Here is a 17,839-nt window from a genome sequence, read left to right as displayed (position 1 = left end):
GCAGTAGGGGCACAGAGGATTTAGGAGGAACTGTTTCTGAAAGTTCCCTCATACATCTCCGTTTTGTTTGACTTGTTACAATGAGCATGTATTACTTCTGAAACGAAAAGATTTAATTAAAGAGAAAAGAAAAATAAGGTAAGATTATAGAAGTGCCTGAAATAAAAGAAGAAAGAGTGAAAGAAACTGTGCCCAAACGCTGTGGAGGTAACTCTGGGAGGTGGATGAGACTGACTTCTGGGCCCCCTCTCTCTGCTTGTTTTCCTCCTGACTCTGGGGTCTCCCTCTTAGACACTCCTTCTTCTGCCTAGGCCTTTAATGCTACTCTTGTTCAAGGTCTGGGGCTATAGCCTTCTTAATTATTTATTTATCTTTTATTGAAGTACAGTTGATTTACAATGTGTTAGTTTCAGGTGTACAGCAAAATGATTCAGTTATAGGTATATGTATCTATCTATCTGTCTGTATATATATACATATATCTATATCTATTCTTTTTCAGATTCTTTTCCATTATAGTTTATTACAAGATATTGAATACAGTTCCCTGTGTTATACAGTAAGTCCTTACTGTTTATCAATTTTATATATTAGCCTTCTCTTCTCACTAGCTGTTCTCCCTCAGTGATGCCGTCTGTTCCCGACAGCTTCTTTCACCGACAAATGCCAATGCATCTCAAGTCTAATTTCACTTCCCTCTCCTGAGTCTGTCTCCTGGACGGTTCTACTTAAGAAAGGTCAGGATCTCCAACTACCCCTGTTCAAACTTGAACCCATCCTCACCCTCCAAACCTCCCCTTGCCTTCTACTTTTGGGTAAATGGAGCCACCAGCCAACGTCCCATTGCTCGACTCAGAAACCTGGGCTTCAGTGCTGACTCCCCACCTGCCCACCCCAAACGCTTGCTAAATTATGCAGATTCTACTTCGTAAAGAGCGCTTACATCCGCACAACTTTTCTCTCTTCCATCAGGCCCGGCATATCTGCCCAGCAGCAAAGCCTTGGGTCTGGGCTGCCCGCCCTCTAGCGCCAGCCGCGTGAGGCTGCAGAGTTTTGGGCTGTCGTGAAGTGTCCATCACGGGGTGACGGCTGTTCAGACACATGAGTCAGGGAACTAACTGCCCAAGCAGAAGACAGGCTAGGAATGCTGCCTCCACCAGGGACTCAGTTTGCAGCTCGGTGTGGCCTGAGTCCTCTGCTCTGGCTGCTGTCACAGGTGTGATGAGGAAGCAGTGCACTCCTGCAGCTCAGCTTCAGGGTCACGGACCAGCTCCCGGGGTCCTGAGCTATCTGAGCACCTCCTGCCCTGATAGGCCTGCACCCAGAGCACGATGCTCTCTGTCGTCTTATCCAGTTGCTTCCTAGGGGCAAATAAGCCCCAGCGGTACTAGATTGGGGCTGTTTCCAGCAACTGCCTTCGATGTCCCTACATCTCTTTCTCCTTTGGGGATTCCAAACTATCCCCTCCCCCACCCCCTTCTGTGAGACCACTCAGCCTATGCCAAGAAAGGACTGGTCTTGTCTCTCTCTTAAGAAGAGAGAACCAAACCAAACCAAGGCAAGAAGCCCCCAAACATGGCTCCCTGTGTAAGCCTCTGGGAAGGGCGCATGCTTGGGAAATGATGGTGTACCCTTAGTCCTGCGTCCCCTCACACCTTGACCTCTCTCCTGAGCAGGTGCCTGTATGAGCTGTGGGACAGCAGCAGATGAGACACGTTTACGATTGCTTCCACTAACCACAGCCACCCCCCCACGCTGGGCCATGAAGTTGGGTTATCTGTTGCCTCCCAGCTGATCAAAGGAGGGGGGCTGTCATTACATTAAGCCTCATCCTCTCCATGAGGCTGGGTCCGCTTGGTCCAAACTAGCAGAGTCAATAATCCAGGTACCTCTAAAACAACTGTTTAAAGTGTTTGGGGCATGGCCCGGAGCCCCACTTGGATTGGGTGGCAGAGTCGGGGTGATTTCCTTGCCTTTTCAACTCCTGGTCACAATGTGCTCCCTTGGGATGACCTGGAAAAGACGTGATTTGGAGTCAATTCTCCTTACACCAAGAATTCCTAGCTAGGGTACCTGAAGCAAGGGCTGGGGGTAAAATGACGTGGCTCCATTAGGAATGGTAGAAACTATGTGAGCTGCTTCTAATAGCATCAAATACAGCATAGCACAGTCTTCTTTCTCCTTAGAGCGCATGCGCTGATGACCTGGTGCATGTGCTCTGCGGCCCGGACTGAAAAGCCAGGGGCTGCCTTTTTAGGGCAGTTGATGGACCTGAATTTACTCCAGACACAGCGCTGAAGGGTTAGGCATTGTGTTTAGGCTCTGGCCTGTCACGCTGGAGACCCCAGTGCATTTTCTAGCCCAAGAAAATGAACTTTTGGCTTCTATCTACATCGGTGTAGAGCAGTGAAAAGGGCTTGGGACTGGGTGTGAGGAGATGTGGCTCCCACTGCCAGTTCTGTCACATGCTGGCTGTGTGACTTGCCCTCTTTCTGAGCCTCCTCATATCCTTTGCAGCACTGAAAGTCTATGATTCCGTGAATAACGTCTGCAATCGTGAATTCCCTAGTTATATTCCGCAATCTGTCTAAATCTATAGCAGGACTCTCCAAAGTAGGGTAACAGAAGGAAATACTAGAACTTCTTTTTCTATTTACTTTAATCTCATCCTTTTCCAAATATCTAATGTCTATGTTAGTAAGTCGTACATCTATATATCTAATAAGTAAGTTTATAAATAATAAATAATATAAATATATTGGGAGTATGTGCCTTAAGACTTTTTGGTAAAGGGAGGTGAGATCAAAAAGGTATGGAGGGCTTCCTTGGTGGCGCAGTGGTTAAGAATCTGCCTGCCAATGCAGGGGACACAGGTTCGAGCCCTGGTCCAGGAAGATCCCACATGTGGCGGAGCAACTAAGTCCGTGCACCACAACTACTGAGCCTGAGCTCTAGGGCCCATGAGCCTCAACTACTGAAGCCAGCGCACCTAGAGCCCGTGCTCCATAACAAGAGACGCCACCACAATTAGAAGCCTGCGCACCGCAACGAGGAGGAGCCCCCGCTCGCCGCAACTAGAGAAAGCCCACGCGCAGTAAAAAAGACACAAAACAGCCAAAAAAAAAAAAAAGTATGGCGACTACAGGGTGATAGAGGAATTGCCATGAGGCTCTGATCTGCGTGACCTTCCAGAGATGGTTTACCAGAGCTTTGGATGGAGAGGCACAGGAGGTAGTGGAGAGAGAGTGAGCCTGGAGCTCCACCACTTATTAGATGTTTGCCACATCTCCCCATGTGTTAATTAGGAGCAATGAAGTGCTACCTATCTTCCAAGGTTATAGAAAAGATTAAATAAGATAACAGAGATAAAAGTGTGCTCCCCTCCCCCGACATGGAATGCCAGTCTACACAGATTTTATTTTTGATGCTTAAAAGATGTGAGACTTTTTTTTTCTAGGAAATTCCTTTTATTGCTTTTCAGGACTTTATTGCTTCTCCTGTCTCACAGTTAAGCCTCCTTTAACAGATGCCAAAGCCTAGATCTATGCGCAGTTAGGTATACAATGCCAGGGGGGGTGGGAGGGTGATACTGGGAAGAATCCTGCTCCGTCTTCCCAGCCCTCTGAGCACCTCACAGCCCCAGGGGTTTGGGGCTCATGCAGCAGTCAGGACGACATTCAAGAACAGTTAGGAAAGGGTGTCCCTGCAAAGGAGAAGCGGGCCATCTTGACCAGTGCCTCCAGGAAGGGACGGGTTGTGTTTTCTGCCCCTTCATTCAGAACCCATAGCCAAACTCAGTGACACTGGGAACTAATCTATTCCTAAAAGAAAGTCCCAACTCTGCCACTCTATTTTTGGAGGCCTTGGACAAGTCTCTCAGTCTCTCTTGGCTTCAAGGTCCTCATTTACAAAAAGATACGGGTAATACCTGTGCCGCCAACCTCCTAGGTTCGGTTCATGGGCCAAATGAGATGCTCTGCATAGAAATACTTAGTAAGAAATGGATGGGATTGCAATTATTAAGCTTCCTGTTGGTCTAGTGTGTACCGATCCATGCTCATTTTTCCATTTTCGTTAAAAAGAAAAAACAAACATGGCTTTTTTATAGACTGAGGGAGGGGCATGGTTGGCGAGGTATTGAGCAATCTCATCAGCTCTGAGGCGTGGATGATTTAGCATCATTACCTGCCTTATCACGATCCTTGCCTTGCCTGCATCCTCAGCTTTTGACGAGGTCAATTGCCGGCTGATGCGGAAACGCCTGTGGCTGTGATCGGGAACAATCGGCCACAGCGCTCCTCTCGTGTTGTTGATCCTTTCATTTCCTCCAGCCGACTCCTGCTGGGGACTAAGTTCTGAGCTTTTCACTACTCTTTTGGACTCGTCCTTTACAACAGCCCTAGGCAGCCAGCCCCTCTCTCACGTTTGCTGTCCAGCTACCCGTCTGGATGGCAAGATTGCTAACCGGGACGCGACCCCAGCCAAACGGCAAGAAAGACTCAAGAAGCTGGTTCACTGGACCTTCAATATCCTGCCCACAACTTTACAGCTCAGGCAGCCATGGAGGAAGCATGAGTCATGAGGTGAGGCTGCTGCTTAGGGAAGGCCTCTGCAATGACATTTTTCACACTTTTAATAAACCGCTGTATTATTAGAACTCACCAAAGCTTAATTTAATGAAAGTGTTAGGCCCTAAGCCCTGAATTTTTCTTTTGTATTGCAAAATGAAACCACCTGGTCCATTCAAATCAACCCCAGCGAATGCATAGACTTTCTTTCATTCTTTTTCCTTTCTCTCTTTCTTTTTCTCTCCCTTTCTCCACTCTCTCATTTTCAACTTTTGCTGGTGATTACAATCTATTGGAAGAAAAGGAACGTACAACAGGAAGAAGAAATAAAATATGAGAAACATTCAGATAGTCACAAGTTTCTCTACAGGATTCTTTAAGGAAAGTTACTGATCAGTGACACAAATGCATATGAGAGTAAATACAAGGTCCCCTCAACTTGTATCAGAGACATAATCTGATTTAAAATTCAATTTTAGGAAAGCTCCTTCAATTAGACCTGCTAAGCATCATTTCATAACAGGCAGTTCTGTACACAACACTGGGTGCCCCCCAGTAAACAAACAATCACTCCAGAAATAATGACAAATCCTTTATTTCAAATTTCTGAGGCTGAGCCCTTGGGAACTACCTTGGCGGAGGTGGGTAATGAAACATGCAGCTGTGCACCTGGCCTTCAACTATTCAGAAGCTTGGGTGGCAGGAAATAGCTCTGCGGCAGCTTCCGTATTTGCAGGAGCTGGTGAAAAGATATCTTTTTTCCCCTCACAGCTACGTTCACAAACAAATGTTCACTCTCCAACCCCTACCCCAGTTGGAGCATATTTATCCAAGAGAGTGGCCTTCAAATGCCTCCTTGACCTTTACAGAGCAGGTGGCACAAACGCCCATGCTCCCAGCTTCGCGGCCTCTTTAGGGAATACGCTGTCGGCCCTTCCTGAAGACAGGCCAGCAGACCTCCAGGGCCCGGACTCCCCACTCGAGTCACTGGATTGCAAAGTCACCCAAGATGTCGGCGAGGGAAACAATTTCAAATGCACTGCCTGCGGCATCAAGGGGCAGGCGGTAGAGGGGGACTGGGAAAAAACCTGGGTGCAGAGCTGCCTTTGTCTTGGCCAGTTCGTCCTTTTGGGGATCAGGCTTAGCTCCGATTCCTGCAGGGAAGTTTCTGCTTGGCATCAAGGCTGGCCTCAGGCATAAGATCCTAATTATTTGAATGGTATTTGTTTTCATAGCTTTCTCTCTCTCTCTCTCTTTTTTTTTAAATGTATCCAGGTCGATGGCATTTTAATGCCTTATTAAATGGGGGTTTTACAGCAGTCTGTCTGTTCAGTCTCTGGGCCCATGCCTGTACTTTGTGTGCAGGGATTTTATCTTTCCTGCTGGCAGAAAATATTTTCCGAATTCCCTATAAAAGTTTTCGAGATTTCCTAAGACAAATAGAGCTCCACCAGCTCTAAAATGACCTTGATGCAGTCGGAATTACATTCAGACACATACTCTCTCCCTTGTTTACACAAAGAACTGAACTTCATTAACTAACTTAATGAACTTCATTAACTGAACTTCATTAACTGCCGTTATGAGCGCACCAAATTTGCTTCACAAGTGTGCTGGTGCATAAAAACACAACTCTACCTGGGATGGCTCCCCAGAATACCATCTTTTACTGGTTTCTTCCGTCCTCTCAGATGGCCGCCTTGCCTTTGAAGGCGGCATCAGTAAAGCCTGTCCTGGACGAGGGGTTTACATAAGAGCAGGCAGTGACACACAGCTGAGGCGAGCAGTCAGCCCTGCAACAGAACATGGCTGCTGTGAAGACCACAGAGCCGCCTGGGAGAAAATCAGCCCAGCCCTTCTGTTTCCTTGCCAGGGCTGAAGATTTTATGAAAATGGATTGTTCAGACGGAAGTTGAATGTAGAAAGTATTGAAATAAGCCACGAGTCAGGCAACTTAGTGTTATGGAAAGAACCTAGAATAGACGTGGGTTCAAATCTCATCTCCGGCCCAATTTAGCATATGATCTTGGGCAAATAAAATGGGGGAAATTTTCTATATCTCTATCGATTTTTTGTTTTCTATATCTCTATCTCTGTTTCTATCCCAGGGTTATTGTGAGGACTGAAATGAAAGGATGTATATAAAACATCGAGAGCCATGGCAGACTCAAGTGTTTGTAAATAGCCATCACTACTACCTTGTGAGGGTCCTTAGGACTCAGATAGGCAAAAGCACCATCATCGTGTGTACAGTACTCAGGCTTTGTTAAGGGTTCTGGAAGTGGGAGGGGAAAAGGAGGCCTCAGGGATTGGATGCCCAACTCTGGACCAAAAACCAGAATTTAAATCCAGATCTGACTCCAAAGCCTGGTTCCACTGTCCAGCTTGGGGAAATTAAATATGGAGAATTATGTCAGCTGCCTGCAACACAATCCAAGCCTGAATCAGCCAGATGGGACTTATTTTGCTTATGTGGCATTAAAAACCCCCTCCAACGCTAACTACTTAGTCACCAGGAAATCTTCCTCTGAATTTCTATTTCTCTGGGTCATTTTTGAGCATGACCTTCTTGGTGGTGTTTCACTACAAATGCCACTTTTAACATTTAAGACAAATACCCTGAAGATGAATTGGGATGCCCAGCCCATTCCGAACATTTCCTGCTTATTTCATGTCTTCTGGTATTAATCATGTCACAACCAAAGATGAAAGGTTGCTTGATGCCTGCAGTTGGAAAGGACAATAATCAGGGGTCATGTTAATGCTTCTATGATTAAAACCTGTCATTTATTTAACTAAGACTTTCCACTTTCATGGAATCAATGAATACTCTCAATTTTAAGGAGTATATGTTTCATTCCTTGAAATTCTATTTGATTCTTCTCCAAGTCAGTTTAGTCTTTTCTTTAAAAATATTGCTTTTTCTGTTTGTGTTCTCTTCTTTTTATGTATTTAATTATCTTAAACATGCTTTAAAATCATCTCTAGATGATAATTCTGTTATCTGAGGTTCTTGGGGAGGAGGAGCTAATTCTGCTATTTATTGGGTCTACTGATAATTCACAACAAGCTTTTTTCTTCTATTGTTTTATAATTTTGTAAGAACTCATCCTAAACCAGTCTTTGCCTCCTGTCAGATCCCTTCAGAACAGTTTTGGTTTTGCTTTTGAAGATTACCTTTTATGTTGACTTTTCAGCTTGGGTTCTTAGACTATGCAGGAAGAATAAATTCAGACCCTGAAACCCGAAGGAGGGAAAAATTTGTCTTGTACTGGCTGGAAGTTTTTAGGGTTTTAGCTATTCCTGAGTCTCAGTATCAACTTCTCTACTTTCCTATCCTTATATGTCAGTTAAAAGCTCAAGTCCCTTACACTGAAGAAGAAGAAAACTGGAGGACTTATACTATAAGGTAAGGAGAACTGTCATAAAACTAGAACAATTAAAGCAGTATGATACTGGTGCAAAGACAGATTTCATAGACGAGTGGAACAGAGCAGAGAGTCCAGAAACAGACCCACACATATATAATACCTGAATTATGAAAAACATGGCATTGCAGTGGAAAGTGATGGCGCTGTGTTGATTGGTTATCCATGTGGAACAAAATGATATTTGACCCCTGACTCACACCATACAGAAAAATAAATTCCAGATGGATTGTGATCGAAATATGAAATATGAAACAATAAAATGTTTAAAAGAAAACATAGAAGAATATCTCCATGACTTCGAGCTAAGCAAAGATTTCTTAAAAAGAACACAGAAAGCACTAACCATAATGGAAGAAACTGATAGACTGGTCTATATTGAACTGTAAACTTCTCTTTTTTAAAAAAAAAGCTGTAATAAGTGTCAATTTTAATAAGTGTCAGTTTCCACGATAACAGTTTTTTTTGTTATGGGATCCTAGTTCCCTGACCAGGGATGGAACCTGAGCCCCATGCATCAGAAGCACAGAGTCTTCACCACTGGACTGTCAGGGAAGTCCCTAAACTTATCTTTATCAAAAGACTTCACTAAGAAAATGAAAATCTAAGTACAGAATAGAAGATATTAAAGATATTTTTTGTATATATTTATGGACTCAACTCCAGAATAAAGAACTCCCATAAATCAATAAGAGAAAGGCAGACATACCAATAGATAAATGGGCAAAAGACTTGTACAGGCTCTTTGCAAAAAAGGATATCCAAATTTCCAGGAAATGTATGAAAAGGTGCTCAACTTCAATAGTGATCAGGAAAACGCAGATTATGACCATAATGCAATACTACTGTACTCCCATCAGAATGGCTAAAATGAAAACGACAAGGGAATTCCCTGGCAGTCCAGTGGTTAGGACTGGGCACTTTTGCTGCGGTGGCCTGAGTTCAATCCCTGGTCGAGGAACTGAGATCCTGCAAGCCTCGAGGCAGGGTCAAAAAAAAAAAAAGAAAAAAGAAAAAAAAAACAATACAGAGCATTGGTGGAACTTTCATATACAGCTGGTGAGAATATAAGTTGGCATAACTGCTTTGGAAAAATATTTGGCAGTATCTACTAAACTGTTTGTCAGTATCCTACAATTATGTTTTAGTAGGAACATGGGAACATACCAGATGGCTAAGCAATTCCCCTCTTAGGTACATACAGAAAAGAAATGCATGTGTGTGCTGACAAAAAGGTCTGTACAGAATCTTAACAGTCGCACTATTCATTAAACTCAAACGTGAGAACAACACCATCTCATCTGCAATAGGAAGAATAAACAAATTGTGGTATATTCATACACTGGACTATTACACAGCAATGAGAATGAAGGAATGACAGCTTAATGCAAAATTGTAGATATATCTTACAAAGATAATGTTAAACAAAAAAGCCAGACTTAAATGAGTACATACCATGTGTTTTCATTATACATTGTCCAGACAGGCAAAACTAATTTGATGCTGTTAGAAGTTAGAATAGAAGTTTCCCTTGGAGAGGTGGGTAGTGATTGGCTGGGGTACAAGGGAGGCTTCTGGAGTGCCAGGAAAAAAGTGTGTTTCTTGGTGTGGGTACTAGTTTACATGGGTGTGTTCACTTGTTACAATGCACCAAACTGTACAATTATGATTTGTGCAAATTTCTGTTATGCATGTTACACTTCAAAAAAGTTTACTAAAAAAGTTTATTAAAAAAAGAAAAAACACAATCCTTAACCAATTAAAAAGAGAAAAACTCAAGCCCCTGGGTTAGCAAGATAGGTTCTTTAACCCCAGGTAGTCCCAGCATCAGCTTAAATTTACAACTGACTGTTTCTAGCTCCTCTTACATTTTTCATTTTTGAGGGGTTTTCTTACTTTTTTAAAAGCTCAGCTATATATTTAAGTGAAAATTGCTATATATTTTTCTATTGAGATATAATTGACATTGTATTAGTTTTAGGTGTACAAATTAATTATTTGATATGTGCATGATTGCAAAATGATCATCACAATAAAGTTTAGTTAACATCCATCACACATGTAGTTACACATTTTTTTTTTCTTGATGAGAACTTTTAAGATCCACTCTCTTAGCAGAAAGTTGCTACGTTTTATCCATCTTTCGAGAGGTTTTTGAGCTGAAGCATTTTCAGCTTATCTAAGTCACAATATTGTCAACATCAAAAGTCTTCTGTGAAAAGGTGCTCAACTTCAATAGTCATCAGGGAAATGCAGATTATAACCACAATACAATACTATTATACCCCATTTGTTTGAATTTCCTTAAGCATTTTTACTTCTCAAGTGACTCTGTTTTAACTGAAGCAGGGATCTAGGCTCAGTCAACCAAGAGGTTAAAGACCAGTGATTTAGAATAGTCTTAAGTTAAATGATTCTTCATATATCACCCTGGATTCACCTGGATCCCACCCCCCACCCCAGTTTTATTGAGAGAGAATTGACACACATCACTGTGTAGGTTGAAGGTGTACAGCATGATGGTTTGCTTTACATACATTGTGAAGTAATTACCACAATAGGTTCAGCTAACATTCATCTTCTCATATGGATGCAATTAAAAAGAAAAGAAAGAAAAAAAGAAGAAAGGAAAAAACTTTCCTCCCTGTGATGAGAAGTCTTAGCAACTGTGCAGCAGTGGTAGCTTTAGTCAACATGTTCTACGGTACATCCTCATACTTATAACTGGAAATTTGTAACTTTTGACCACTTTCATCTAGTTCTCCCTCCCCCCACATATGCCTCTGATAACCACAAGTCTGGTGGTCTCTTTTTCTATTAGTTTGGTTTTTTTGGCGGTTGTTGTTTTTTAGATTCCATGTATAAGTGAGATCATACAGTATTTGTCTTTCTATGTCTGATTTAGATGTACTAATTACCTTCCTTGTTGCTCCAGGTAATCTATCTGCCAGCAAGAAGGTGAGAAGAGAGAAGTGACAGGAGAGAGGAGACTCTGGTTTGAAAGAGTTTGCTTTCTCTTTCCCTTGACCCTAGTCTGTTTGAGAAGGCTGTCTTATGGTTATTCCAGCAGATTCATTTTTAAAAGGTCTTTTTATAAAATGTACTTAGTTGAAGCAAAGAAAGTGAACAGGAATGTGGACACTAAATCTTGTCGTGTGGAACTGTTAGTTTTCAAGTTGGGGGAAAGGAGTTAGATGAATGATTTTGATATAGTGGTATTTTTTCATTCGTTCACAAAGTGGTTATTTCCTTCTGTTAAGTCTCTACTTGAAGTTTACGTCAAACTGAGAAAAATGCACAAAAACAGGATGAATAAGGTAGTTTCAGCCCTTTTCCTCTGTGTTTAGCTTTCTAGTAGATTTCAGATGAGAAACAGAAGGAAGGACAGGTCCTGTGGTCCAAAAGCTTCTGGTTTAACTGGGGACTCAGAGCTAACACACATGCAGCAACAGCAAAAATGTGCAGTGTAATCTCCACCTGTAACAGGGACCATAAGAAAGGAGTTCCTTTAACTTTCTTCTTCTGCATCTCCAAATGTAGCTCTTTCCTTATTTTCATTTTCATTGTATATGGTATTTATTACTTTTCCATTACATTTTCTAAGTGGTTGTTTCTGAAAAAGAGTAGGAAAACAGTTTTTATTTCGTAAATAGATACTATTACTCTCTTGGTTCTAGCAGTAATTATTTGGTTCTCTTGGATTTTCTAGTTAGATAATCTTATCATTTGCAAATATTGATCATCTTCCCACCTCTCCCCCCCAACCCCTTCCTTCCTTTCTATTTTTTTGTTGGATGGAATTAACTTTAACAACAATGATAAATAAGCGTAGGGATAGCAGACCTTCTTGTCCTGCCCCTGACTTCTACAGAAATCCTCCTAGTGTTTTATCCTTATGTTTTTTATTATATATTTGATTATTGCATCTGTTCCCATTTGTTCTATTCTTTCCAGGAGCAACATTTATCCATTGAGTTCTATATCTGTCATGGTCTCTCTCAATGTAGTTTTTCTCTTTTTCTTGGCATTCTGCATGACTTCTCTTATAGCTTAACCAGTGCCCTGTACACCAGTGATTCCCAAGTCAAGAGACAATGGGCTTCCCTGGTGGCGCAGTGGTTAAGAATCTGCCTGCCAATGCGGGGGACACAGGTTTGAACCCTGACCCAGGAAGATCCCACACACTGCGGAGCAACTAAGCCCGTGCGCCACCACTACTGAAGCCCTAGAGCGCAGCTAGAGGCTGCGCTCCACAACAAGAGAAGCCACCGTGATGAGAAGCCTGCACACTGCAACAAAGTGTAGCCCCTGCTCGCCGCAACTAGAGAAAGTCCGCGCACAGCAGTGAAGACCCAACGCAGCCAAAAATAAAATAAATAAAATTTTAAAAAAGAGAGAGACAAGTTACTTCTCTCTTGAGGACCAACATCTGCATTCCTATTGCCGTTTGGGCATTATTATCTGATACCTGAATATTTATCTGTATTGTTATCTGATATCTGATCGTATGGATACCTGAAGCTTGACATGCTCAAAACTGAACTCTTTTCCCCACAAAAAAAGTTCCTCCTCCTGTGTGTCCTAAGCAAAGGCTGATGATTTACCAATCACTTGGTCACCTAAGCTGGAAAACTTGGAGTGAAAGTCATCTCCTCTCTTATCTTACCTCTCCTTTTCGCATACAGTTGAGATGCAGCTGGTTTTGTTAAATAAGGCCAAAAGAGTGAAACAGCAAGATCAGAGCCTCTCATATGCATGATGCTATGATGTGTGAAAGATATGGTCCTCATGTTTGTAGTGATGTGAAATGACGCTATTAAAAAAATAACACCTGATTGCAGCCACTTCTACTATAGGGAAGTTGCCAAACTGATTTTCAGGGTACATAACATTAATGTTTAGGAAAACTCTTTGATGGAACTTTTTGGCCGAGAAAGGATCAGCCTAGATGTGCTAGACACAGAGAGAGCTGAATTTCTATGTGGAGGAAAGAGAAAAGGTCTGAAATTCTGTAAAGCATCATTGTGAAAGAGATGGGGTGGGACCACAAGGTAGAGATGTTTGGAGAGATGAGGAGGGACTAGGGAGAAAAGAGGGCCTAAGAAGATGACAAGAAGCAGGAACCGAAGGAAAGAAAGTTCCTTTCTCTCTGGGAAAAATTCTCTGTAATGGGGATGGCCTGGGGCCTTTGGGACAGGGATGTTCACTTCTAAGTTGTTTGCTGTACTGCGTTGTTAACCTATCTGTGTCCCCCATAAAGATATGCTATCCATAACAGCCTGGCATAAGTGATGTTGCAGGAAACCAAGGGTGAGGGCAATAAAAGAAATGAAGTCTACTCCACATCACCCCCCTTGAGGCAGCGTGGCTGGTAGCAGCAGTGTGCAGAGGACAATTCAAGATTGTGCCCTTGAAATGAAACCCTCTTTCCTCAGGATATCAGAAGAAAGTGATCTTTAAAAGGGGGCAGCCAGAGAATTCCCTGGTGGTCCAGTGGTTAGGACTCCGCGCTTCACTGCTGAGAGCCCAGGTTCAATCCCTGGTCGGGGAACTAAGATCCCACAAGCCGCATGGTGTGGCAAAAAAAAAAAAATGGGGTGGCCAGGCAGACATTTAGGTTGCACTTACAATCTAGAAGGGGAGATAACACAAGTAAAATCATAACTATGATACAAAGCGGTATAAAATACACGCTGTAAGAGTGGTATATACAAAGAACAGAATAGGAAAACAGAAACATTGAAAATCACCATATCAAGGGAGGGCTTTGATATTAATGAAAGTAGAATGAGATAGAACTATCTGAATGTATATGTAATAAAAGCACTGTGCATACCAACGACAGATAAATGTGCTATGAGTTACTTTAAACTGTAGCAATGATTTCTGCAATAGTAAATTTAAGAGCACATTTTTAAAAGTAAAACGTAACACCCAACACATGTTGATTAAATGAAGAATGAATGAATGTAAAATTTGTTAAAGTAATTCAAAATGGGAAAGTGATAAATGAACCAGTGCAACTGATCAAGCAGGAAAGATTATAAAATAAAGGAATGAATGGCTTACAAAAAGTATCTGAGATCCTCAACTGGTACATTTACTAAAAATTAAATTTGACTAAAGAAAGACTGAACAGCATATATGCTAGGTCATCTCATTACCAAGATCACAAGCACTGGTAGTAGCCAGGGCAGGATCAATTGATGAAAAAATTGACCAAGGAGAAAGGCCTTAGAAAGCTTCTTAAATTCTGTGATAAAAAGTAGTAAAGGTGGAATTAGAAGCTTTTAACCAGAACACCACTGCAACTGCTCCTGAGTCATTCTGATCCTAGCTGGAGACAGAGAGAGAGAGAGACAGACAGACAGACAGACAGAATATGAATGAAAGTCTATGTGGCATTTGTGAGTGGACTTTGTGACTGACAAAATGAAAATCAGAATGTCCAATTGTACTTTGTTGTAAGTGGTCCTCCCTAAGATTATGTGCTTATAAAAATAAAACTGGCTTTTCATTTGACAAATATATGGAACATGGTGACAGAGTTGAGTTGGAATGGTTAAGCACATGGTGCTGATATTTCTGAGTATTTAAAAACATAAGAGAAGGGGACTTCCCTGGTGGCGCAGTGGTTGACAATCTGCCTGCCAATGCAGGGGACATGGGTTTGAGCCCTTGTCCGGGAAGATCCCACATGCCGTGGAGCAACTAAGTCCATGCGCCACAACTACTGAGCCCCTGTGCCACAACTACTGAAGGCCGCACACCTAGAGCCTGTGCTCTGCAACAAAGAGAAGCCACCTTAATGAGAAGCCCGCACACCGCAACGAAGAGTAGCCCCCGCTTGCCGCAGCTAGAGATAAGCCCGCCCGCAGCAACAAAGACCCAACGCAGCCAAAAATAAAGAAAGAAATAAAGTTTTTAAAACTAAATAAATAAAAATTAAAAATAAGAGAAAAATATCAGAAGCCCCAGACAACAATTATTTGTCTACTCTCGTCTTCACGTAAGCCAAATGTGAGGTGCAATTTTGGCGAGATTAGTGGAGGAAAGGTTTTTGGCCAAAGATCACAGATGCGCTGAACAGGTGCACTGCTGTCAAAGGACTATGCTTCCTAAGGTGAAGGGAACACACATTTCTGAGAGCTGTGTGTCACGTAGGCACTTGATCTGTATCATCTCACTGGGTCTCATGGAGGAGGAAGGCAAGTGTAATTGTCTTCATGTACAGACAAGACTGAGGCTCTGAGAGCTTACACAGTGGATAAGGATTGGAACAGGGTTTAGATGTCAGGTTTGGTGGCTCCATATCGCCACACCACCACGAACCCTAAGTAAGGGTAAGGATTCCTTTTTCCAATTTCTTACTGATTCTTAGGAACAGAAGAATCTTTCTGAGACTCTGATGGTTGTTTGACACTAAGCAGAATTCCCCCAAAACAGGTGAAAGTTATCAACAAAAGCCTGTACTTTCTGAGAGCCTCTAGAGACATGCTCCTGCTTTGGAAAAAAAAACTGTGTAAAATAAACCGAATCAACTCCAGATCCATCCCAACCAATACTACCCAAGAGGGACTAGGGGAGCCATTCACTAAGGGTGAACTAAATTCCAGCTTATTTTTCCTCCTGTGAGAAGCAACCATGTAAGAAAGGAACAAAGATAGTAAAAACAAACTGTGTTAAAACTTCTGCCTATCAAATGTCAGCATAAATAAGTGAAAATATATCTGCAACACATCAAGTGACAAAGATAAAGCACATAGAAAGAATTTCTAGCAATTAATAAAAGACAAACAATCCCATAAAAACCTGGCTCACAAAAGAACAAATACAGTTGACTGATAAATATATGAAAAGATGCTTAACCTCATTGGAAATCAGTGAAATGCAAATTAAAATTGCAAAGGGATAACATTTCACATACATTAGATTGCCAATACTTAAAATGTCAAACAAAACCAAGAATTTAAAAGGATATGGAGCAAGTGGAACAAATACACAGTGCAGGTGGTTGTGTGTAAACATTTGGAAAATAATTTGGAATTTTTTGGCATGTTGAAGATGTGCAAACTCTATGACCTGGCAGAAATAAATTTCCAGAGAAACTCTCGTCACGTTCCCCAAGGGACAGGTACAGTAAGCTTCAAAGCAGAATTTTTTGTGATAGCAAAACATTGGAATCAACCCAAACATCTAAGAGGATAATGGTTGGATACATTTTAGTATGGTCAAACAATGGAATATTACACAGCAGTGAAAATGAATTTAGCCATGTAGATCAACATGGGTGAATATTGCAAGCACGTTGAATGAATGCAGTAAATTGAGGAAGAATACAGTATGACACCATTTTTATGAAGCTCAAAAGAAAAAACTGAGCAGTGTAGTTTAGAGATATGTACTCACATAGCTGAGCTACATGCTAGAGAAAAGTCAAGGAGTAATAAACATGACAACCAGGATAGGGTAACCTCCAGGGAAGAGGGAGCAGAGTTTGAAATGGGGGAGGAGCGCACAGGAGTATTTGGGGGTATGGATGGTGTTCTTTTCGTAGCCTGTGTTTTGGGTATACCAGCATTTATCTTATTCTTCTTCTGCCTAATATATACTTTATATGCATTCTTTTGAATGCATAATTTAAAAATATAAAGAAAGAAAGAGTATGAAGGGCTTAGAAACACATTAGTTTTAATAGGAACCTCACTAACTTCTCCTCCCTAATCAGTTAGTATTCACCAAACACTTTTACTTTGCCTTGATGACTCCCTTCTGAATGGAATTTGCAGTGGATAAAAGGATTAGACAGCAGTAGGTAAAACTGTTAACTGTTGGTAGATCTGCAGTTTGCTTTTGACATTTAAAAAGTAAAAGTTAAACTTCAGGTTTGACTGACCCCTAAATGTTCCATGGACATTTCAGTAGTGCCTCCGTTAATGAAGAAGATGTTTCTGAAAAATCCCTTTGTTGATAGAAAACTTGTTTCCAGAGATAGAAATCACGTTGGCAGTTGGGATTGGGGCTCAGAGCCAGGGATTCCTCTCCTGGCTCCCAGACCAGGCCCCACAGCCAGACATTCCCTCTCTCTCCCCTGAGGTTAGCATTGACTCCCCAAGTCTCTCAGCGTGTTTGGGAAGCAGGGTAACGTCCTGCCCAGGGATGGGTGGTCCATACAGTGGCTGCCCTGCTCCTGCCCTGCCCTCCCTCCAGTTGAGGCATCTGCCTCAGTGACTGTCACTGCTCCTCTTCCTCAGCTGCCAAAGTCCCAGCACTTGAGAAGACCAGCCTCTTCTAACTTCCCTCCAATCAGGCTGACTGTTACAAGGAGCCGAAGTGCCCAAGCATTACTTACAGAGCTAAGTTATCTGATTCAAGCTCTCACAAGTCTTGGAGACCCCTGCCATACCTGTAGAATTATTAACTCCTAGTCACTTGTCTGATTTTTCAAAGATTGAGGTTTATAACGTCACTCTTGGGAGCTTTCTCTCGGGAATTTATTTTTCAATTTACCTAATATTTTGAATGTCTTTATAGCTTCAGGGGCCAGTGAGAGGTATTAGGGGAAGAGCAGAATGGGTGGAAATCTTAAAATGAAGAGGACTTTTCACTCATGACTACCATATACTCATGTCTCTGAGTTACCAATAAGTTGCTACCGATAAAGGTCAGTCTATTATATGTCAGGCTGTGTTGACATATATTATCTTTTCTCTCTGTACCTAAACCTGCAAGGAAAGTCTCATTGAGGTGTAAATATGTATTAGTCAAGACCCAATAACTTGTAAAAACTGGAATCCATTGCTGGCTTCAACCCTCTACCAAACTGTCTCCAGTTGGAAATCC

The sequence above is a fragment of the Balaenoptera musculus genome, chromosome 20 (genome assembly GCF_009873245.2).
Source record: "Balaenoptera musculus isolate JJ_BM4_2016_0621 chromosome 20, mBalMus1.pri.v3, whole genome shotgun sequence".
In the NCBI taxonomy this organism is placed as follows: domain Eukaryota; kingdom Metazoa; phylum Chordata; class Mammalia; order Artiodactyla; family Balaenopteridae; genus Balaenoptera; species Balaenoptera musculus.
The sequence above is the reverse complement of the archived record's forward strand: the minus strand, read 5'-3'. Positions refer to the sequence as shown.